This window comes from Gallus gallus, chromosome 1 (assembly GCF_016699485.2).
Source record: "Gallus gallus isolate bGalGal1 chromosome 1, bGalGal1.mat.broiler.GRCg7b, whole genome shotgun sequence".
In the NCBI taxonomy this organism is placed as follows: domain Eukaryota; kingdom Metazoa; phylum Chordata; class Aves; order Galliformes; family Phasianidae; genus Gallus; species Gallus gallus.
Genome location: NC_052532.1, coordinates 14,491,540 through 14,515,466, shown reverse-complemented (window position 1 = coordinate 14,515,466; position 23,927 = coordinate 14,491,540). Strand labels below are relative to the sequence as shown.

The window sequence follows — 23,927 nt, the reverse complement described above, 5'->3', positions numbered from 1 at the left end:
TTCATAAATTCTCGCGATTGGCGGGGCTGCTGTTTGTACGCCTTTCACACATAACTTTCCATAGGTTTTGCATCCTTTAATCAAATGACAGCTCTTTCAAAGGGACAGCATTTGCAAAGCTGATTCAGAGAGGGAAATTCACAGCAAAGCAACTGTAAGTAAATGAAAGGCGGTGAATTCACCATAAGCAAATAGAATCAGGGCAACCCACTGCAGGGCAGACCTTGCTGTAGGGGTTGTGGGGTCCATTCCCCCCCACCTCCATCTCTAAGCCCAGTTTCCCCTGGTCTCAGTGCTGCCCCAGCCTGGCGCAGCAGGAAGCGCTCATTGCACACCAGCCTGTGGGGATTTCCCTGGTTCACAGGTGTTATATGAAAGCTCAGGACTCAGAGTGAAGCTCTGTCTCCTTGTTTGCTTCTCTTTGCTTGTGTGTCTTCTACTGTTTTGTATCTCACTCCACTCTCCAGATCCTGCAGCTGCAACTCACAATTCCAGGCAAGTTTCCCTAATCAGGATGCAGTGTTGGCTGACCATATGCTTTGAAACCCGAGGTAAGATCTTTCGTTGTCAACCGATTTCCATGCCCGTGGGATTCTAAATGCTCCTTCTGTGTCTGATGGTCCACTGCTTTGAATGGGATCTGTGACCGCATCCTGCGCCTGGTGCTGGCACGCAGCCACTGGAAGGTTTTGGGAAGGTCTTTACCTTAATGGATGGGGCTCAGCCTCAAAACAGGATCTGTGCAGAGCCCACATTCAGCTTGACTGCAAAACCCATCATCTGTCTAAGCTGTCAGTGGTCAGCAAAGACGGTCGGAGTTCTGCGTGTTGTGCAGGAATTGGCAGGCTTTGGAACTGCAGCTTCCCCACTCAGGTGGGCGAAAAGGATGACAATTGCACCAGAGGGAAGGATTTAGGGCACCCTCCCAATGCCTCCCAGTGCTTCATTAGTCACAAAGGTCACAGCTATTAACGGACAGTGCCAAGCCGGTCATGTGTCACCAGCTTCTTGTTTCCACCCACTAATTTGTGCTAAAAGGGAAGTAATTTAGTGTCACACATTTTCTCTGGAATCTGAACATCTCAAGGCTGAGCAGAATGCTGCTTCCACCCACTGATTAATGGGAATGGGAAGCAGGGGGGCAAAAAACTACATTAAGAATTTGCCTCTATAAACTTAAATCCCCCAAAAGGGTCTCAAGAGCAAGAAATGAAGCAAGAAGCACCCGGAGAAATGCTTCTCCTCCTACCCTTGCAACTAAAGGAGAGAGTGCTGGAACATCCCATGCAAGGATTCTGATGAGACCTCTTCATATGACACTCTGGCATCTACACACAAGCCAGAATGACCCGAGGTGTGGAAATCATAGAAACAGAATCATTAAGGATGGAAAGACCACTAAGATCGTCTAGTCCAGCCATCAACCCATGCCTGTGATCACTCTAGACCATGTTCCTCAGTGCCACATCAACCCTCTTCTTAAACACCCCCAGGGACAGTGACCTCCCTGGGCAGCCTGTGCCAGTGCCTCACCACTCTTTCAGAGAATATTTTTTTCCTAATATCCAACCTAAGCCTTCCCTAGTGCAACTTGAGGTCATTACCTCTCCTCCTATCACTGTTACATGGGAGAAGAGGCCAACCACCACCTCAACACAATCTTCTTTCAGGCAGTTATAGAGAGATATAAGGTCTCCCCTGAGCTTCCTCTTCTCCAAACTGAGCAATTCCAGTTCCCTCAGCCTGCTATGGTGCACACCCATGAGGTGAAGCTTGGGCTTCTGCTTGAGGAGTGTTTGGCAGAACTGGGACAGTTGTGGGAAGCAGTTACCTCCCTCGTGTTGTGATAGCTCTCAGTGCTGCCCTGTGTTAAATGACATCAGAGAGCTGAGCTGGATGGAAAATATTTATATTTTTTTATTCAGCTGCGTGAGTTTTTAGCCAGATGATAGTTCTCCAGGCCAGCTCACGGTGCAGATTCAGGTTGGCTTGTGATGACATGGCATGACTAGAGAACAAAAACAGACTGAAGGCACAGGGCAGACTCTTTTCAAATGAAAATGCTTAAATTACTGCAGCCTGAATGTACTCCAAAGCTCCTCCTTCTGAACAGTTAACAAAGGGTGTGTTAGGCAATGTCCACAGAGATTGTGAGGCTTTATGCTGAGGCAGGTCTGCTCTTCTTCCAAACATCTGTCCTTGCATGCCAGCTTCCCCCTCCCCACCAAACGTGCAGGACAAGCAGATGTGATAAGGAAGACAAGTAGGAGAATAGTTACTGAAGATCTGGGTGAAACCCACTCCTGTACCTTCCTGCTGTCAAAACATGCCTGTGAGTGGTGGCGATCAAGGCCTGGCCCATGCAGAGAAGCTCAGCTTTGCAATGGATCCACTGCATCTGAGCAGGATGCAGAGGATCAGACGTGAAATGAATGTACACACAGAGAAGTCGATTTACAATTTAGTTTTGTTTTTTTTTTCTTAATGATGAAAAAAAACCAAGCACTGAGTTGTTGAGGACTGATGGCACTTGGCTGAATGACAGCCAGGCAGGCTGAATGGGGCAGATGTCTGTAAACATCATCTGAAGGATGCAACGTGCTCAACTCTGCGTGCTGTCCTAAGCACACTGGAAGAAAACTGAGAAATCTTAGTAAATTCTGTGAGAAATGACATCGCTCTCCTCTGTGTCTGAGAAGCCTACTTCATCCCAAATAGCATGTTTTACAGGAATTTCTTCAAGCTCTAAGCTGAAGGACATTTTTCAGCAAGCCACTTCCTTTGTGCATTTCCCAGCACGCAGCTGACATGAACAGACACAGCACGTCACAGCCTGGAACAATTTCCATCCTTGGTGTAGGTCAGAGACTATGCCATATCTACAGAGCAATCTGGCACATTTTGAGTTTAACCAGTAAATCAGATCAGCTTCTTAAAATGCTTTTGTTTTCTGCAGTCCAAGAAATGCTGTGTACTTCAGCTGAAAGAGATTCTTCTCTGAAAATACTGACCGTAATGTGAGCATTTATTGAGAAACTGCATGTGTGAGTCATAAAACAAACAAAGATCAGTCCTAAAGAAAAGCACAAGTGCACAACAGGAAAGGCTAATTTCAAGGTCATTACCTAAAATGATTGTTGTCTGGATGGAATGAATTGTGATATTCAGCAACGTCCACTGGAACGTGGAACATTCTTCCGTTCTGGGAAGAAAAATATTTATTTTGTTCATTAATGCAATGGTCAGTGCTTGGGGTAACTAATAACTAGTGGCTCCTCCCATCTGGAAGGGACATTCTGTGGCCATATTTCTTAAACCTACATGCCCATAAGGCCTTCTGGGGGGCTTTGCTCCTTGCCTTGAGGCCAAGGCTGTAACTTCTCACTACTGGATTAAATGACATTTGGAGTGAAGTAGAGGCAGCACTGCTTATTTCTAAGTACCCACTAAAAAGATTTAAAAAATAACTGTGCTGTGGGCAATGCCTACAGAGTAGTTCTTATTTAGGATCTTGCAGACTCTGCAAAGGAGTATCTGTAAATCCCGATTTTACTTGGATCCTACCAGGAATGAAACCATTCGGATCTGGCAGATAGATAACACAGATGAATTGCAAATTCTGCCTGTACAGACTCAACTGTGCTGCATCTCCTGATATTCTGGAAATATTCTTTGACCCCGAAACTCCTCATTTGTCTGCTTGCCTTTATGTCTTCAGGGCTTGATCTGCTGGAGACAGTGGAAGCTTTGCTCATGATTATAGTGGGGCATGCCTGGGCTCAGCCTGAGCATGGATGGAGCTGAAACTGCAGCTTTTCTTCTGCTTCCTTATCTACACCTTTGGACTGCAGTCTAGCTATACCAGTTTCACTCAACCTCACCTCCTGCTTTGCTTCATCCTGTACCCTTGCTCTCTTTGAGATCCCTTTCTTTACTTGAGTCCTAACTCCCCTGTTCTTACTCCAGGTAAGAACAGCTGCGCTGGATTAGACCATCTGTTCTGCTTCCAATACTGGCCATAAACAGACACCTAGGAACAATTCAGAACAAATCTATCATTTCTCCCTTAACACTACAGGAGCTTCTAGCTATTTCCAGCTCAGAGGCTTTCCTGAACCTGCCGTGGTCTCTTTGTATCATGGATCCCTCCAAACCCCTGTGAGAGCAGATACGCTCCTTGCAATCAAACTCTCTCTTCCTGGAGAAGGAGTTCCTTGGCTGGACTACTGCCTGCTGCATGACCAGCTTCTTCCTTTTGGTTGCTTTGGATTTGGCTCCTACCTGCATTAGCTGGTCCCTCATTCTTGTCCTGGAGATACAATGAACACTCAATCCCTATCCACTCTGTGTATTAATGATTTTATAATTTCTGTTTGCACTTTTTCAGCTTAGAAGCCCCACTCTCCTGCACCGTTCCTTGCACAGCAATTGGGCCACGCCTATTAGTCTTCTCTTTGCACTACCTTGCTAACCTTTTTGAGAGGCCAGAAATGCACAGAGTATTGAAGGTGCAGGTGAACAATGGATTTATAGTGGCACAGTAATGTTCACTATTTTGTTGGCTACTCCTCTGCTGGAATTCCACAACATGTATTTGTTCTTTGGCTGTTACTGAGCACTGACTTGATATTTTCAAAAAGGGCCTATAGTAGGTTGGCCATGGCCTTCCTCCTGAGTAGCAATTGCAAGCAGAGAGACTGTGTTTCACACATGAAGCTAGAGCTGCTTCTCCCTAAACGCTCTTGTTGCTTTACATCCACCTAGACTGAGTTTCACTTGACATTATATGGGTTGCTTGCACTGTCTTATAAGGTCCTTCTCGAGTTTTTGGCTGCAGGCCCTAGTTTTTGGGGCTGCATTACAGGCTGCCAATTCCCTGTATTATCATTATATTTTGTCACTTCCCTCCTAACCTGTTGAAGCTCTCTGCTCTGGCTTTCCTCTGCTGATAATCTCTCTGCCCTTTCTTTGCTTTCCTCTCTGTGACAACTCAATAGTATCTTCCATATGTGTTCGGTTGGATCCGCGATCCATCACGCTTTCCATCTGCGGCCTACACTGTTGAGAAAAAACACACTTTTTATTTGTACTTGTGGGCTGTACCAGCACTCTGCTTTGCCCAGTGGCTGTGACCGTGTCCTGGACCCTGCAGAAATGCCCTGTGTGAAGCCTCCTGCAGAGAGAAGGGACAGGACAGGACAGGCTGCTCCTGCCAGGCAACTGAAGTAACAGGAATTTTCAGGATCATTCATGATGTCATTTTAGTTTTTTTTTTAAAGGCTTTAGTAAATAATGTTGTGGGTTTTGTTATTTGGAAAAGAAGGATTTATTATCCTTTTTTGACCCTAGCAGTTAGCCAAAGTTTGGATTGTTTCAGGTGAGTCTTTAGCACCAGGTCTGTTTCAAAAAATTAGCTGTTTATTTACACACACACAAAAAAAAACCAAACCAAAACAAAACAACCAGATACTGCTTCTTTGCTTAACACAAGGAAACACTTTGGTAGCAGCTCAAAGCTCTTGCAGCCAGCGGCTCTTTCAGTTTGCATTACTAGGCAATACCTGGCAAGGCACTTTGCTGGCATTGCTCAGCTCCCTCAGAGGACTTGGGTCACGTGCCTACATTTTGGATGGTGGCCCTTATTGTTCCAGACAGCTGATTCCATGGAGAATGCTAACTCTTCCCTTTTGCTTAATGGGAATTAAGAGAGCTAAAATCCTTTCAGTTTCCAGCAATCTGTAACAGTCTGACAGAAGGAACTTCAGAAGGAATGAGTGGGCTTGTAGATGTAATCATTTCTCAAGCAGGAGCATAGTCAGAAAACTTTTCTTAACTATTTTCTTTCACCTATAAAGCACAATTCTGTCATGTAGTTTCCTCATCTCATATACACCTCAATTCTGTGTGGTTCTGGCAAGGTCAAGCCTTTCAGTAGCAACGACAGAACTCAGGGGCTACAAGTGGAAGCAATTCCTACTGGGCTCAAGACTTTGAGTCACCTGCTGCTCAGTCTTCCATGTTGAAGGTAGAAAGTGGTACATTGTATCTTGTCTTGTTTTCAGAGATTTGCAGGTGGGCTGTCACTAATGAGAAGGGTAGGGAGAAAAAAGAGTTAATTTAGAAACTAGGGTTGGCCTCAGTGACATACAGAAATTGACACATCCTTTCTGCATGACATAGACAGCGGTCAATACATCTGTGTAATTCCCAAAATGCATGTGACATCCACTGACTGCAGCTCCTGGCTCTAGGGCTTTGCTTCTCCTCCGTATAGGAGCATCTCATGGTCTTTTCTAGTGATCTTTCCCATGAGGATGATGTAGTTTTTCCTCCCTCCCTCCACACTACATGCTTGTGTCTCTGACATCTCAGGTGACACAGTAGCTGGCACAGCTTTATGTACTCCTGTAGCCTGGCCCAAATCCAATTCTTTATTATGTTGCCCAACTCTATTGTTCATAACCACGTCAAAAGCAGCCAGGCCTTACCAGCCGTCCAGGCACTATCATTGCTATTCTCTGCTTGTAATTCCCTTAGCTATCTGTGGTGTAACAGTTCATTGCACTGATGCTACTCCACACAACAAAAGAAAAGGCCCAAAGTGAAGACAGCATTGCTCAGAGGCCTTGCTAACTGCCACCCTCCACTGCCCATTCTCCATTGCAGAGGACTCAAGCGCTTCTTGTCAAGGGACAACACTGTTTTTTCCATCATGACTGCTTCTTGTCATGCTCTACTCGAGGAGAGGACAGATGTCTAGTTGAATGTGTATGTAAAGAGTAAAACCAAAGAAGCCTTCCAGCTAGGTGAGTAATGTTACAGCATGTCACCCCCATGCGCTTGCTCCCTCTGGTGCGTGTCAGCACAAGTATGAAACGCTCATGGGCAGCACAATGGACTGATACAGGCACCCAAGTGCCTTCCGTGACTGTAACTTTGTTTAATATTCCTCCTCGGGTTTCTTTTTGCCTACAGCAGCTCAGAAATCTGGGTGTCCAAGGAGAACCCCGCCAAGCCTACCTAATGCAGAGCTGATCTGAAAACATGAAGCATTGAGACCCTTTTCCACCCTTTACTCCAGCAGCAAGATCTGGGCAGTTTTCTACATGCATCTTGCATATGCATTCATGGTTAACGCTCTGAGGCAGGATCTGATGTCAGAGCAGGTCTTGTGGGTAGCAGGAGGTGAGCACACACAGCCTTGCTGAATCCCCAGAAGCTTCTGAGGTTTTCTCAATGACCCTGTCACTGTGCCCAGGGAAATGGAAATAGAATGTTACTTATAGAAAATGCCCTCATTTTGCATAAGAGTGTCAGTGCCAATGAGACACCCTGATCTAGGAACAAATGACTCTTTATCCAGGCACATGAGATGGTTCTGCAACAGAAAGAAGGACAAGGGCTGTTGCTGCAATGACTTCTACTGGTATTCTGAGGCTTTCAAGTATTTCCTAATTAGGCAAAAATCCTTTCTTTAGCTGAAATTTGGCAGATAGAATAGAAATTCATGAGAAATACCACTGTACTTCACTCTTCTCACCCAGAAAAGTAAGGTGATTTTCTATTCTTGTTTTGGGGATTCTTTCTGGCTACCGTAAACATAACAGCAATTCATATCATATTGACATTTTCTTACATTTTGCCATCTCTGAGAGCGTTTTTATGGAGTTGGAGAGCTTGTTAATCTATGTGTCATACAAAAAAAAAAGAGATCAATCATTATATGTAGCCTAGTTTCTGTTTTGCATTTCCTGCTGACTTATCTCCTCTTGAGCCTGGGCTTGCAACATCTGCTGTAACAGGCTTGTTACCTATAACCAACATCTACACTTGCTTGACAAACTGGAATGAAAGCAGTGGGTTGCATATGTCTTCCTGGCTAACAGTGGACTTCATTCTCTGTTGCCTCTTAGTTGGGTGGAACAAGTACAATGACATCATGTGATGAACAGGCCTCAGTACTTTGGCTGTTTGTGATCTAAGATTCACTCAGATATCAGAGCTCAGCGGTATAATCTTTTCTTAAAAGCTTCACAATAATGAACAGAATCTACACTAAAGACATCAAGAAGCATTCTGAAGCCGACTTGAATTCATGAAGGCCAATGAGTTATGAAGGAACCGTTCTTTTTATTGGAGAATACTCACAATGCCTGCTGAAAATTTGATGATTTTTAGCAGCACTGTTTGCTATATGTTTAGTTTATACTCTGTTTTGTTAGATCTCACCTCTCAGAGAAACTTCCTATAGCATATGTTATTTAAACAATAAATCAGTAATGTTCTATATATTTATTATTCAACCTGCTGCTAGTTAGTCTTATTTCCCTTGATCCAATAATGAACCATAAGTTGTACAACTCTGAGAAAATCTTTTCGATAGAAAAAAAGAATTCATAGCATTTGTGAACGGGGCAGTAGCTTTGGATTGGTGGATTCAGACTCCATTAATGATCATCCATTAATGATTAATGATCATTAATGATCAGGTGCACAGTTACCTTCAGTTGTCCATACAGCAGTTTCTGCAGAGGAACCTAGCTTTGTGTTTGCAATGCTGTAAGCCATTTACACCATCTATAATCCATCTAATATACGTATATGTGTCTCTATTTTCCTTAAGCTATATTTCACCCAGACCTCTGAAGTAGCTGAGCAGCCACTCAACCTGGAGGACAGCAGCTGGCAGTGAGAGGCGGGCAGAGACGTGACCCAGAAGAGCATCTGCTGAGAAGAGGTAAACATGCTATAAATTAATACCCTTGTGCACATAATGGAAACCTTTCTGCCTTAACAACCTGCTAGACAAGGATGTGATTGATCCCGCTGCCCAGCACTGCTCCCTCCCACAGTGGAAATCTGTGCACACTGTGATGGAGGATTGGAGATGAGTGAAGTGGAAGACCTGGGAGTGGCATTCCTGGCAGCACTGGGACTGCTTGGTTTTGCTCCCTACTGCCAGCAAGGGCACAGTTGAGATTTGTTAAAATGAGCTGTAATTTAAATGCATTGTAAAAAGCCTGAGCACACTGTGGTTCAACTGGATTCGGCTTCTTCTTTGCCTCCTATTACCAGGAACATCTCAGCTGATGGCAGATGCAGCCCTTTCTATGCAATGCCCTGCCAGGCTGTGTCACACAGGCACTGTGGAGGCCATGAGTATGCTCCTTCACCTACCTGTGCATCCTCCCTCTGTGGGAAACACCATTCTCTGTTATTTATTATGGAGAATTCTGAGCAGCGAGTTGCTAAACCACCCAGGACCTCAGCCACAAAGCAATTGCTCTGTCAGCTTTCTTTCTCATTTCTCTTTCATGGATGTGCATGCATAATCCCACCCAGGGCTCTGGACTAGCAGTTTGTGTTGTTATAGTCAATTGTAAGTTTGCTAAAATCGAGTGTCTTCTTACTGTCATTTTAACTTTTTTTTTTTGAGGGATGTTGTATGGTTTCCAGGAGGCTGGGGCGAGGCAGTCAGGGAATGCCACATAGTAAGGTCAAAGCAGGAGGCATCAGGAGGCTTTCAGTCTCCTTTAACACTGATTTGAATCTGCCCTGGACGATGTTTTGTGGAGCTCTGATGGAGTAAGGGGAGAAACGATATGGTTGAGCACGCAGCTGCACTGGTTTTGGTGGTGCTTCTCTGTTAGAGAGGAATTTCTGGTAGAAGGGAATTAATCATTAACTAGAGAAGATCCAACAGAAACTTCAGCACCAGAGATGTTGCAGGTGATGGAGCAGGGTGCTCAAGGCAAGAAGGATTTTGGCAAATGCATAAAATGGAAGAAGCTACCACAGCATTTCCTCTCTTGAGCAAGAGGCAGCTCAGCTTTCCATGAAGTGTATAGGCCCGAGAGCCCAAACAAAGCATTGAGTGGCTGTGCTGGTGCTGGAAGAGCAGAGGCAGGAGCAGAGGATGGTGTTGGTGCAAGGATGGTGATGGCATGAGGGACGTGGTGGGGACTGCTCACACTACCACACCCCTGTTTTCTTGTCTAGTTTACATTTTTTTCCAATTAAAGAAAAATACTGGCTATTTGTCATTGGGTGAATATTTGTGAGTGGGGAAAATCTGTCCAAAGAACCTCAATTTAGCATAATTTTCCTGCCTTGCTGGTCAGGGGCTTGGGCCAGGACTATTTACCTTGACACTTGCTGCTGGCAGGAGGTTTACCCTGCAGTATTACTTCCACTTTCATATCTCTTTCATCTACACAGTTCAGGATGAAATGTTCCATTCTGTCTGTGGTTTGGTTTACACTCTGGTTAAGCAAGAAAAATAAATGTACTGTGCAGGGGTGCTTGCTTGTTCTCCACCAGAAGTGACCCTACACACATAGAAAGCACTTTAGACAAAAAGAGAAAACAGGTAAAAGCAAGCTGGAGCTATAGCAACCCAGAGGCAAAAGCTACCAGGAAGATGCAATGTCATCCAAACACAGCAGCAACGAAGCAACGAAGTGGCATCCTTCCAGAAAATAAGGTGCTGCTGCTGCTGCCAGCGAGTTGATGGGTTTTAACCACGTCTCTTGAAACATGGCTGTGAGCACAACCCTCCTGCCAGCTTGTGTCCTCACAGCTCCACCTCCTCATCTCTGCTTCACCTGTGCTTAAACCTCTCTCTATCTTCCTGCCTTCTGCTAGTGCTCCTTCACGGTAACCTCTCCCTTCTGGCTGATTTGGGAACAGGTTGATGAACAGGCACTCCTTGCAGCTTTCTGTGTTGCCAGAGGCTCTCCAGGCTTCTAACAGCATCCTCGTTATCCAATTTTTTTCCAAGCCTTTCTCTATTGAAATGAGAAGCTCTTTCAGCATCAGAGATCCATGCTCAAGCCACGAGGATTTGGCCATTGTAGATAGGAAGAACTGCAGTGACAGGAATTCTTTTCCTGTTGGCTTTTTAAGATTCTGCCTACTTTTGGGGGGGCAACAAGCATGCACTGGGAGCTGTCAAATCCTCCTCACACCCAACATGGCAAAATCCCCTTGTCCACACCAGGCTGACACTGCCCATCATTTCTGCAAAAGCAAACATCCTTGCCTCCCTCCCCATCCATGCCCATCACTGCAGAGGGTATGTGCAGCACAGCTCAAAATCCGTCCCTATCCAGGACAATGCTTTAGGAGACCAACACTGCAGACTCATTTCTGCAAACTAGATAAAAGACAAAATGTATTACCAACATACACAAGGAAATTTAATGTTGATGAGAAATCTTTTTTTCTCCACACTGCTGCAATTTATTTTATGCTGGTGCACAGCCCCAAGGACCTCTCTGGGCTTCTCCAGCAGCTGCACTCTTGGGGCTGCTCAGGCTGTTTTTTCCACCCTTCTTGGCACGCAGTTTTACAGTGCTTCTCTCCTCTCACCTCTCATGCGTGAAACCCTTCTCCTGACACAATACCTGGCAAGCCCCCTGGCACTCGGCTGTTTGGGAACAGGAGAAGCGCTTGTGTTTTGCCGCAGGCTTGTTCTGTCTGAGATCCTGGAATTATTTACAGTAATTATGTTAATTTTCAGGCACCACTTTTAGGGTTATTTGACCTCATCAATAATTGTATTAACAGCAGGACGGCAGTGATACTAGACAGTGCCAGCAGTTTCCCATACGCTTCAGTAATGACATTCCCACTGCAAAGGGCAGCACTGTGACAGCTGATTTTTTTCACTGGCTGTTTTAAGAAAGGACAAAGAGAGTCTGACTGTGCTGTGGTAAAGCCAATGCCGCTGTGGCAGCAGAGCCCTGGTTGGGCGCATCACGGCACAGGAGCTGGCCTGGTTCTGGACAGCAGCTCCAGCTGCACTCACTGCCACCAACCAGCACCCAGGTCTTATGGCCAGAAAAAATAGTGATGGACGATTGCAATGAGACACATCTGTGAAGTGTTCCCACCATGGATGTGAGTCCTGTGGCTGCGGTCAGCAGCAGGCCCTGCTGGCAGAAGCCAGGGCTGCAAAACAACTAGAAGGCTGTGTATCTGCTGTTGTGTCTTCTGTGTTTGGGTTGGTTTGGGTTTCCCTTATTAATATACAGAAGACTTCTTCAATTTGCCCTGAGTGACTTACAGCTTAGTAATTTCTGCTGAATGCTCTGGAAGTCACTGCAACCACGACAAACTGTTTCCCAAGTTTTACAAGAAAATGAGCCTGCCCTCTAGCTGCAGATCATGCACATGGCTGTTTATTGCCTTTTCTGCAGGAGAAAGGGATTCACACCAGTTTTGCTTCCTCATGTGCTTCCCAGACACTCCTCCCTGAACCTGGGGCTTGTTGGGCACCTTGGTGGGACTGAGATGGCTGCCTAGGAGCCCCTGAGATTACTTTCCAGGAGCACCTGACATGGCTGCCCAGGAGGCCCTGACATGGCTGCCCAGGAGCTCCCAGCATGGTCATCCAGGAGGCCCTGACATAGCTGCCCAGGAGCCCATGACGTGGTCACCCTGGAGCCCCTAACATGGCCGCCGAGGAGGCCCTGACATGGCTGCCCAGGAACCTGGTTGCTGACCCAGTGCAGCTGCAGGACTTTGGTGCAGTAATGCTGGTTCTCCAAGCTGCAGGGCAGCTGTTCATGGTAATCATTCATCTTCATTTCCCTCATCAGTGGTGACAAACCAGTTCCTGAAGGGCAGGGATGTTTCTCGCAGCCCACAGCTTCGTCACTAATTGTGGCATTTTTGTGTAGTCTTGAGATACAATACTGGTGGTACATACACCTGAAAGGTCAGCACCTGAATTTAAACCGGTAGGGTCAGAACCACAGCAAACATGAATTCAAGTGCCATTTTGCATATATGTGCATGTTCTGTGGCTAAAACAATCTTGAAAAATGCTGGAGAAAACAACAGCCCACCGGTTTTCCAGGGGACTGGTGCTCTAAAATCATAATGCCTCTGAAACACTGGAAAGGTTTGGTGTTTTGGAGTTCTATATGGTGAGAAGGCAAACTGATGCAGATACGTACTTGATATACTGGCACAGAGACACGTGGTACCGTACAAACAAACCACTGAATAAACAGAGACAGTGCTCTGGGTTAAGAAGCCAATGGCTTTAGGCATGTATTACTTCAAGAAGTAAACAAACTTCTCCAAATTGCCTCAAATGGAACACCATTTCAGAAATACTGAAATTTCTGAAAAAGGAAACTTTGCTGGCACTTACAGAATGAATTATCCTGTTGCTAATCATTTGCAGTGAAAGGTGAGAAGTTCATCTTTAGAGAAGTGGCATCTTCTATACTGCTGCCATTGCTTAGTGCAAGTGGTAGAGATAACGTGGGTCAGGTCTGGATCCTCTCTTTGCCCCAGCTGACTTGGAAAGCTGTTTCACAAATGTGAAGATGACCAAGACCTTCCATTAGAAACAGCAAACACACACTCTGTGACTGTGACCAGATGTCCTGCCTGGAGCTGGGCTCACCCTAGTGACCATGGTGCTGGCTGTCTTCCAAGGGGTTTCTGCCAGCCTCTTTTGCAGACACTGTCTCACTTAGGGGCTGGCTGAGATGCAGAGGTATTTATTAGCGCAGCAATTAGGCCGCCACACTCAGAAGAAAAACTAATGAAATCAATTGTTTTGGAAACAAAACACAGTTCCTAGCCAAAACTTTTTTTCTTCCAACCACAAGGCTATGGCACTATAACCTGAACGTGGGGCACTCCGAGTTTAACTGCTGAACTGAACAATAAAATCCTCCATAGCCTATGCAAGAAGTCAATAAGAAGAAAAGAAGAAGAATGCTTTTAGCATTTCTGATTTAAATTTTTCTTGGAAATCTTAGATTTTAACCAACCTGTGGATTTTGTGAGAGTATCAGAGTGCAATGAGGAGCAAAAACTTGCTGTGGCTGGTGAGAGGTGATACTTGGGATGGACTGTTTTGGGGGCATTTGCAGCAGTGCTGGCACATTTTGTGATATCTGACTGCACTCAGTCACCTGCACGTCAGTAGGTTCATGCACCATGACAACCATGTACGACAGTGCTGTGCCTCAACTTGCTTCTCCATCAGCAATGATGAGAAATATCTAACTGGCAGAAGCAGGGAGTCTAAAATCATGTTCAGTAAGGAATTTCCTGCTTCAGAAGCCACTAGGTGGCATATGAGGTGTAGCAGAAATGAAGCACAGTAGCTGCAGGCCGAACAAGCTCCCCAACGGCTGGGCATGGCTGGAGGGACCGTCACCTGTCCTGAGCAAAATTGCAGAAAAGTGATCTTGTCGCAGTAATTCAGTATCCTGACACAAAAGTGTGGGTGTTGTTCGGGTTGTTTTGTTGTGTTTTTTTTTTTCCCCTCTAAAGGGAAAAGAGAAGGTATTAGCTGCTTGTAGGACACTGTATATTAATAGGCAAGATCCAGCCCATAATTCTCCACAGGGACCTCCTAGCACATCTCTGCTCCCCTCAGTCTGCAGACCAGGGGATGTAGCCACCACCCCCTGGGCAGGCCAAGCAACAGTTATTAAAGCAGTTACCAGTTACCTCCTGCTTGGCTCTCCCTTACAATTCATGTAGATTCTTATTTTACATGAACATTGATCAGCTAGAAGTTTATATCTAGCCCAATATATCTCATAAAGGTCATTAAACAGTCACTGCTATCTTAGCTTGCTATAGCAGGGGACAGTTTTGAAGCAGTTTTCCAGCTCTGTCACCTCTATCTTGTATTGAATCATTTGGCCATTTTCTTAGATTATTTCTGTATATACTTGAGTTGAATAAACTCCAACAAATATCCAGGATAAACCCATCTGCCTACTCAGAGCTAGCTATTTCTGGCACTGGGTCACAAATACATCTTTGTTCCAGTAGCTGACATACACTGTGCTTTTCCTCTAGTGGAATTTGCAAGTAATGCCACAGAAGGCTCCTAAACTCCCCCAGTGCAGTGTTGTCATACACAGCTTGGAAATAACCTGAATCCTGGCCTTCTGAATCACAGGGTGACAGCACAGCATGGTATTTTCTCCCAGCTACTCATCTTGTGGGCATATTGTCATTTGGAACCAAGTTTTCTTGGTTAATCGACTGAATGGATAACTTGTGGAACTGTGTGAAATGTAAGGGGTGCCTCCATGAAAATGGGCAGAAATAGCCCTCGGTATGTATTGGAAGATACGTGGAACCTATTTAAAGAGTCCTGTCTCTGAGAAGGAAGAGCAAGGGGTATTTTGAAGGGCAAAGATGGGAATTAGGTACATTACTTCTACACTGGACATCATTTGTACAACTGCCCCATGCCACAGGAACGCAGTGGTCTGGATAAGTGAAAGCTGAGGGCAGGGACAAGTTCCCATGCTATTGCTTGCAATGGTAACCCAGGCCCTAATTTGATGATAAATTCTGGGGCCTGGTATTAGCCCTGTAGGTGGCTTCCTGCTTTGTCTGTCTGCCCTGGCCAGCCTGTGGGTAGTGTTGGCTGAACTGCCCTACACAGTCATCAAGGACCATGGGGACTTGCATGCTTTCTGCCACTTGAAATCTTGAGAGGATTTGTAAATGAAATGACAGTTGAGAAGTTTTTAGGAAAGATTTGCTGAATTGTCCACACATGTTCTTTCAGTAGAAACACTTAGGGCTTTTCAAAGCAAACCAAAGTTGTTGCTGTTGTAACTTTAGCATTAGGTGACAAAACATCCTTTTGCTGGCTCTCCTTATGGTATGTGGGCCTATGAGAGTGGCTTTGGACTCTTCAGTTAGAAGAATCTGCAGAACTGGTCAAAAACATGAAGGGAATCTAGCCACTTAAAAAAAAAAAAAAAGAAAAAGAAGAAGAAAGAAAAAAAAAAAAACAACCCAAAGCCCAACTAAACAAGCTTTTCAGTAATTTCTGGAGAACTTTTTCCTTTTGTGTAAGGACTCAGGTAGTAACAATTGGAGCAAGGGAGCACTATATGTTTTTACTAGCCCAAAACTCTGTTGTGTGGGAGGAGTGATAGACCTATACTGTGTTATTTACATTAGCAATAAGTAAACAATGCTTAAAAATGTTGAAAGAACATGGAATTTACTGGGAAGAGAGAAGGTACTAAAGGAGCCCAGCATGCCAGTCTCTATTGTTGTCTCCTGCCTCTACCTACTTCTGGCACAGTGCCCTCTCCCTTGCTTTTGCAGAGTGCTTCAACTTATTTCCAGCTCTGCAAACAAATGCATTCCCAGCTGAGGTCCCAGGTGATGAGCATGCCCTTGGCATTTGAGTTCATGTAAATTAAAGGACAGCTCACTCACCAACTGCTGTCCTAGACCATGCAGTAAGAAGTAGGTTAACTCTTTATCGCCTAAAGTAAAAGAGGATTTACTCTTAAATGCATTTGCTTTTGACATGAGGATGCTGTGTGCTGTTTCCACACAGGCTGAAAGACCTTCTTGTTGCAGGGACAGGTCTTGGAGCAGAAACTCCATGAGGAACATCCAGATAGAGATGGGCTTGCTACCTCACAGGTGTCTAAGAAATCAGAAATGTACAGTGTTAGACTTTAAGGTGAACCCAGTCACCAGGGGCTTTGCTGTTTAGTAGAAAGGTCACAAATATTTCTCATCTCCATAATAACCTAGAGGTCATCAAAAAGGCATTTATGGCCAATGACGCATAAAGCATCAATCCCTGCCATGGCATGGTTTCAGCCCAGAGCTCTGCACTTGGCAGGATGGGATAGGGCATGCAGGGGGCTGCTTTTCCCCTGAGGAGAGCAGTTCCACCTTGTTCTAGCTGAAGTTTCTTTACAGAAAGCTCAGTCCTTGCTTTCCTACAGCCTGGCTGCCCTCTTTTCTGCAGCTGTCTCTCACAGGACTGGGCAGTTTCTCTTGGAGCAGAGATTCCATGCCCACATTTATGAAGTGGCTCTAGGTTCGCTGTCTGGGCTGATGCCTTCAGGTTTTTGACATTTGTCCTCTAATGACAAGCTGAATCAGTTCCCAGTAGTGTTACTTTCAGCTGGTTTCTGACAGCAAAACAGGCTGGGCACTAGTAAGTGAAGCTGAAGAAATGAAGTGGAATAGGGAAGGAACCTTGAAACCCATTTCCTCCCTTTTCTCTTTATCTGTGGTATCTACACTGCCACAGTGATCAGAAGACAGGTTCCTACAATGAACTGACCCAAACCTGAGGTCTCAGCTATGGCCATGTCGCATCTGACCTGCTCTGCAGGGTTTGGGTTACGCATGCTACACTTCCAGAACCACAGCAGATGTGAGCAGTGGGTTTTTCTGTTGCTATTGCAATGCTGATTCCCCCTAGGACTTTAGCTGAGCTCACTGCTGTTCCACCCAGACCCAGATAATTCGGCCTCACTGCTGAGAAAAGCTTATTTGCTCTCTAAAAGCTGCTAGCCTGACCCAAACTCAGTGATATAAGGCACAGATAGGGAGGATCCCTTGTATTTGGGCTCAGGCCATGCTAGCAATGAGCCAGCAGGACTCCTCTGTCAGTAGAGCTGGTTTTTCTACAATAGCCTACTGTGTTGGCTTGAGAGAACTGTATTGCCCTACAGTCTTAACCAGAGTAGTTAATCTAGTAAAACTTGGCACAGTAGATGCTGATCCAGGTTTTGTACTTTGATGCTGAAGTAGAAATGTTTGTTAAGACTGTGGAGAAAGAATGTGGTTCCTTAGGCAGTGAGAAGTTTAGATGGCATTGCAGGGACGGACCTCATGATTGCGTATGTTCAATTTTCAGCTCTAAGCTTTTAATGCATGTTCCTAGCTGAAGGTTTTCCAGGCACTCTGTAGAACCATTCAAGCAGTCAGAATGACATCACAATTAAAAAAAAAAAAAAGCTTTTGATGCATTCAAACTTCGTGTATTGAATACTGAAATGTTTTGAATGTGAATGTTTTGAATGCTGAAGTATTTTTATTAGACTATGAAATACAAATGTTCTTTCCTACAGGTGCCAAAGTACAACTTTCAGCCTTACCCTAAAGAGTGTTTACATCTTTTCTTATGAAATGCTGTTGGAATCATCCTGTTTCATGGGGATTCTGAGTTTCAACACAACGGTTTTCCCATGCACAGCTCTCTGTTAGAAGGTTTTCAGCTCTTTCTGGCCACATTACTGGCTAACACAGACTCAGTACATCTACCTGCAGTATAGTTGTGGTGTAAGAAATTCCATTAACTGAAGCATTTTAATAAAAGCTGTACCACTGCATATATGCTTGAAATCTGCCTAGAAACATCTTACCTCCAGCGTGACATATTCTGAAAGAGCATTATCATTACAGTAAAGCCTCTTCTCTTTCATCTATGACCTACTTTACAGTAATTTCTATCAAAAAGCACAAATGCCTACTGAATAAAACTCTGTACATTTTATCCTTTACCCCGGGATCTTAAAATCTTTTATTAACCTTCATAAATTAACCTCTCAGTGGCACCCTAGGTGATGCTCGCGGCACGCTTTGGGAAACTGAGGAAGTGGAGGCAAAGACTGAAATGCTGAGCTGCCGTATGAGCCTGCAGTGGGCCCATGAGGCTGCCAAGGCCATCTGAGTTCCCAGAAGCTCAGTTCTACTACCTCAGTGTCTTCTCCTGAACTTAGTCATAAAATAACGGGGAGTGGGGAGAGCTCTTCTGGCACACAGGCTGTGGAAATCCTTCGGCTATTTTGCTCTTATTCAGTTCCCACATGATCGATTAGCACATGTGATGTAACGTTTTATTATAAAATTTAGGGGCTTCAATTGTACCAGGAAGTAAAGCAGTGAAAAGGAAAAGAAGGGAAGTAGTTCCAGACCCTATGCTTGTCCTTGAGATCCTCTGCCAGTAAGCGGCTCTTGTCCTGCCCTGTATTTTTAGTTTTCTTTGTCGTGAGACTGAAGAGCTGGACAGATACCAGGAAAACTAATGGACTGACTGACTACGCAGAGACAGAAAGTGGGAATAGCCATTATGTCCTGACAGCTGCCCCAAATAAACAAGGAGAAAGAGGGAAGGAGTCTTCTGAGCTATTGTTCTGGAGCCACACATGCAAGAAGTGAGAGAAGACAAAACATCTTCCACCTGGAAATGTTTTTTTTTTTAGAGGACCATATTCCCCTCCTGCAAGGATATGGCAAAAACCTATTATAATCAGCACCGTGAATCATATGTCCTCACTACAGCTTGAGGAAGAGACTTCTTCAAGCCACAGAACAAAAATGTGGTTTTTTGAATGCCTTTATGCCTTCTCAACACAGTGCTCACATTTGCTGACAAAAACCCCTAATGAGTTTTCGTGCAGATTTCTTATTTTGTTTTATTTCATTTTATTGTATTGTATTGTATTGTATTGTATTTTATTTTATCATGCATTCTATCAGTTGCAGTTGATAACAGTGGCAACAGTCATACAGTGTAATTAGCACTGTTGCTCTTCTGGCTTTGGTTTCAGCTCTATGAAGGCAGGACTTTTATGGGCTGCAAACCAAGGGCACTTTGTGAGTACTTTTCTGGCTTCTAGGAAGTGATCAGTAGTGACAGCTAAACATCCCATCTATTATTTATCAGCTTTATCACAGTTTTGAGTTTTGCCCTTTATATCATGCAGGAAATGGAGCAGAGAAATAGAACACCTCTGCATGGGAAATCACTTAACATTGCATGGATTGATCAAAAAACAAACCAGACCAGCAGCCAGGGACAGGGAATGTGGACACCAGAAGGAAGAAGCAGGCTGCCAAATGTTGGGGTTCATATATTGACAGCTCCTCACGATATCTTTCATTTTAAAAAACTGCAGTGTTCATCCATGCTGAAAGTCAGAAAAGGCAGTTCCACTGCCTATGTCTGCAGAGGGCACAGGCAAGCATTATGCTGGTTCATGGAAGTCTGCATAAGAAAGGCACTCAAACTCTATAAAGTATCATTTAAGTGCTATGTTTTAGAGCTAATGCTATAAAGAAAGTAAGAATGGCATACATAACTGTACATCCCTTCTGATGCCGGGATGCTAGAGAAGTTTGTCCTGTAGACAAGGGATGCATGTGGCACAGCACAGTGTGGGGACTGCAGTTCATGTGTGAGATGGCTGCTTTGTGGGTGAGCACAGACAGAGGAGCTCAGCTCAGACCAAGCACTCGGCCCCACTGAGGCTTCCTTACCCCTGATCCCTTACAAAAGCAGGCAGTGGTCATGCCAAGCCCAGCAGCATGCGCCCTCCACCCACCCAGCAGCACCATGCACATGGCAGAGGCTTGCAGGGGGACATTGGCTCTGCAGTCCCACCCTGCCCCAGGATGTTATTGGCCGATTATTGGCATCTGTGCACCGGGCTGCCCCTGGTAGTAATTATGGCTCAGGCGTATGGCCTAATCTGTTGCTTCTTGCTGTGAGATCACTGTCCTTGTAGCAGCACATCTCTCAACAAGCCTTCCTAGGGAGGCTTAAAATCTCTCTAAGAAACCCTTAGCAAGCAAAAACTGATCCTTATTTCAGTGTTGCTTAACTCCTGTATGTCACTAAACAGATGTTCTTAAGCCGGTGCAGATTCAAGCTTAATTGACCCAAGTGAGGACAAACCTCCTTGCCATGAATGTGTTTGTCTTTCTGCACTGGTTGACTCACACAGGTCTGGATTCTACAGCTATTGTTGAAAAATAAGGCTTGGAACCCCACTCACCCACCCTGCTGTAATTTCTCAGGCTTTGCCAAGGAAGTGGAAAATGCCACTGAACCAGAAGAGCAGCCCTCATGCTCCTTGGGACTTGGGTTGTACCAGTGCAAGCGGCACAGGACTGAGCCCTACTGCCAATTATGAATATTAAAGCAATGCCAACAGGTCTGTGGTGCAGGTGAAGCAAGGCTGGGCTGAGAGCTGCCCATCTCCATCCTCACCAACCCTGTGTCCCACTGGTCTGGCTTCAGGCTACCCAAGAAGCTTATCCCATAGCAGGAGACACATGAGTTACTCCATCTGTGGGGTGCCTGGAGCTGGTAGGAATGGAGACCTTGGACCCCAGTGCTGTGGAGTGTATGGTGGCTGGCTGGACAGCCTTGTGGTCCTGCTCTGGGTCACTGTGTTCAATGGACTGATGCTTGGAAAGCAATGGTCCTTCAGCTCACAGCGATGTGCAGTGGCTCTACCACAAGGAAAACTGTTTTGGTGCTCCTTGTTCAGTGCTGTACCTTCTCTTTGGCCAGTATAAGTGTATTTTTCTCTGCCTGAAAGTAATATTTTTAAACAGAATTACCTTAACCTTCACAGAGGGCTGTTACAAGCTATTTGGATACATCTAGAGTGTACTGTGCAGCTGTTCAGGCTTCAAAAATCAGATTACCCTTTCCTTTTAAAACTTAGAGGAATGTGATCTTGAGCTGTGAGTCACCTTACTGTGACGTACTCCTTTGGACTGTTTTTGCTTAGAGAAGAAGCTGTGAGCATCAAACAGCATTGCAGGGCACTGAGGGATGAAGGAAAGCCTCCAGGCACATCGTGCCAGGGGAAACCCAACAGAGATCAGGCGAGGGGCTGTGCCCCTGTGCCAGCAAGAAGTGGGATGCTGGATGCTGGAGGCAGGGTGCAAGATGCGGGATGTGGGCACAGGTGGATGGACTCACCCTGAAGCTAGGCATGCTCCTGTCCAGTGGCACATGGTGCGGTGTGGAAGGAATTGTGAAAGATGCTGAAAATGGTGCTGACCTGAACAAGAGGAAGGTACTCTCCCTCGTAGCAACCTGGGCTACAGTGCTCAAGGCCTCAGCAGGGAGGAGCCTGGGAGCAGGGCACTTCTCCTGCACTCCCACCCCCTCTACTCCCATCCCGCAGCCCCACCAGCACATCCTCTTCTGTCCTCATGCCCTGCAGTGGGGCTCTGTGCCATGGCTGCATGCCCTGTGTGCAGTGGGGTGGTAAGGGCTGCACTGGGGTCTGGACTTCCTTCAGACCCTAACATGACTGACAGCGGGGAGCACGGCATGGACTTGGGCCAGAGAGCAGCCTCTCAATAGCACTTCCATTAGTCAGTGAGCAATAAGGCAATAAGCTGGTGAACGTCCTCTCGTTCCTGGCAGTGCCCCTGGTATTCCAAGTCCTCTGTGTGACTTCAGCAGAGCATTTTTGCACGTGTGCAGCGCGGCCGTGCTGTTACACAACCAACTCTGTCTGCGAGCGTTTCTGGTTTCACTTGTGATTCATATCACACAGGGGCTGAAGCGCGTTCACCGACTCCGGCAGAACAAAAGTCACGAAGCTTTGTAGGCTAAGGTTCATAGCACTCGGCCTCTGGAGCACCACAGGCATTTCAGTCGCACTGATAGTGGTTAATATTTACAGGACCAAAGATCACAGAAAATCAACAATGTCCGTGAGGTGACCGCGAGCCGAGACTTTGAAACCACAGCTGGGAACGCTGAGGTAAAACTTATCAAATGAAAAGGACAGCAAAAATAACCATCAGCGGGGTTTGCTTCCTTCCCTCCTACATCTCCTTGTGCAACCCTGCACACACAGCTTTGCCTGAAAGCTTCTGACCCTAAAATCAGGCTTTATATCACATGCTTTGAATAAAACGATCTGTGACAGGCAAAGGGAGCACCGGGCTAATCCCGAAAGTATCTAGTTCGTGTCATGCTTTCCTGGAATTGTGTAGCAACCCAATGTTGCAGGCTGGGGCTCCCTGAGCTGCATCATGGTCCACGGGACACAGCCAGCTGACGGTGTTTTTTCTAGATCCATCTCTCACTTGCAGACCAGTTACGTTGCGCAGTCCCAAATGCTCACATTGTGCAATCCAGGAATCTGGGAAATACATCATGCAAGAAGGTTGCAGGAGTGGGATGAGATAAGACACGGAGAGAAAGGCAGGGAGAAGAGGCAGCCCCAGCATAAAGCCACCAGGAGAGCAGGGCAATGTGAGAGTGAGGCCGCCATGTGATTTAGCTCCATTTTGGAAAGCATCCTCGTGTGCATGGCCCATCCCCGGCCAGGTGTCCAACCTCAGAGTCGGAGCACAAAACAAGAGCACACAGAAGCTTTGGGGCTGGGGTGAGGTGCACAGCACGCTACATTTTCTGTCCCGGACAGATAATAACTGCAGGGTTATTTGTGGAGCGGGGCTTCAGCTGGGGCTGGATGCAGATCGGGGTTCAGTCTCCTGGCAGTGGGTTTGGGAGGGGCCCCCCAGGAGTAAAGGAGACAAAGGTGGCATCTAAGGAGGCAATGAGTGCAGGGCTGGCCAGTCCTAGCCAACATGGTGCTGGTCCAAAGGAGGGCAGGGAACTGTGCCTGTGACCATAGAGCTCCGGAGTAATCCCAGGAGGGAGGAGTCTTACTGTTTTGGCACTGGATTGTGCTTGGGAATACTCAGTGCAGTTCCCAATGGATTCTTCTCTGGTCTGGTGATCCTTCAGCCCCACATCCCAAAATGTCCCTGAAACAAGGAGTCCTGGGAAGGAGTCTCCCGTAAGCACCCCACAGCCACCAAGGTTCAGCCTTTCACCTCAACTTGCCCCCAACCCAGGCAGCTGAGATCTTCCTCCCGTGGCTCATAAACACAGAGAGACCCTTCTGCACAGCTGAGCTGTTTAATACTTCAATTGGCAGTTTTCAACCTGCAGCCCCTGAAATCCTGAGGGCAGGAGGTAAATAACCCACAGATGAGAAGCTCATTGTCAGGACTTTAAATTTCCCACAGGGGGAATCCCACATCTGCTGGGGAAAATATCTGTGCCCATAAACATAAAGCGGTCCACGGCCTCCCAGATGTGTGCTCGCCCATAAAACACTCAGTATTCTTGTGGAATGGCGTTCCTATGGAGTTAGAGTTTGGCCACACGATAACAATAGCCAGGGCTGACATCTGGAGAAGTTGTCTATGTTCTGCATGTGTGTGACAGGCCGTTATGCACAACCAGTTGTGTCATGCCATTAACGTGGCTGGGATTTAAATCTCGGCTCGCCCGACTGGCCAGGCCTGTTCTTCTATAATCCTGAGTTAAAAATGCAAAGTCA

General features: G+C 45.9%; 2 long non-coding RNA genes across 3 annotated transcripts; both read left to right on the top strand.

Annotated features, from left to right (window-relative positions):
- The first annotated feature begins 355 nt into the window (after window positions 1-355).
- LOC107051631 lies at window positions 356-20,039 on the top strand. 2 transcript variants are annotated; one of them, XR_001463311.4, is made up of 3 exons: window positions 356-551; window positions 8,624-8,737; window positions 17,889-20,039. It is a non-coding gene; the product is annotated as an uncharacterized LOC107051631 (long non-coding RNA). The 2 variants fall into 2 exon arrangements; XR_003076775.2 differs by lacking the exon at window positions 356-551 and adding an exon at window positions 6,867-7,185.
- Window positions 20,040-20,129: 90 nt separating this feature from the next.
- LOC121108728 lies at window positions 20,130-22,604 on the top strand. Its single transcript, XR_005843392.1, has 2 exons — window positions 20,130-20,756; window positions 22,251-22,604. It is a non-coding gene; the product is annotated as an uncharacterized LOC121108728 (long non-coding RNA).
- Window positions 22,605-23,927: the final 1,323 nt, after the last annotated feature.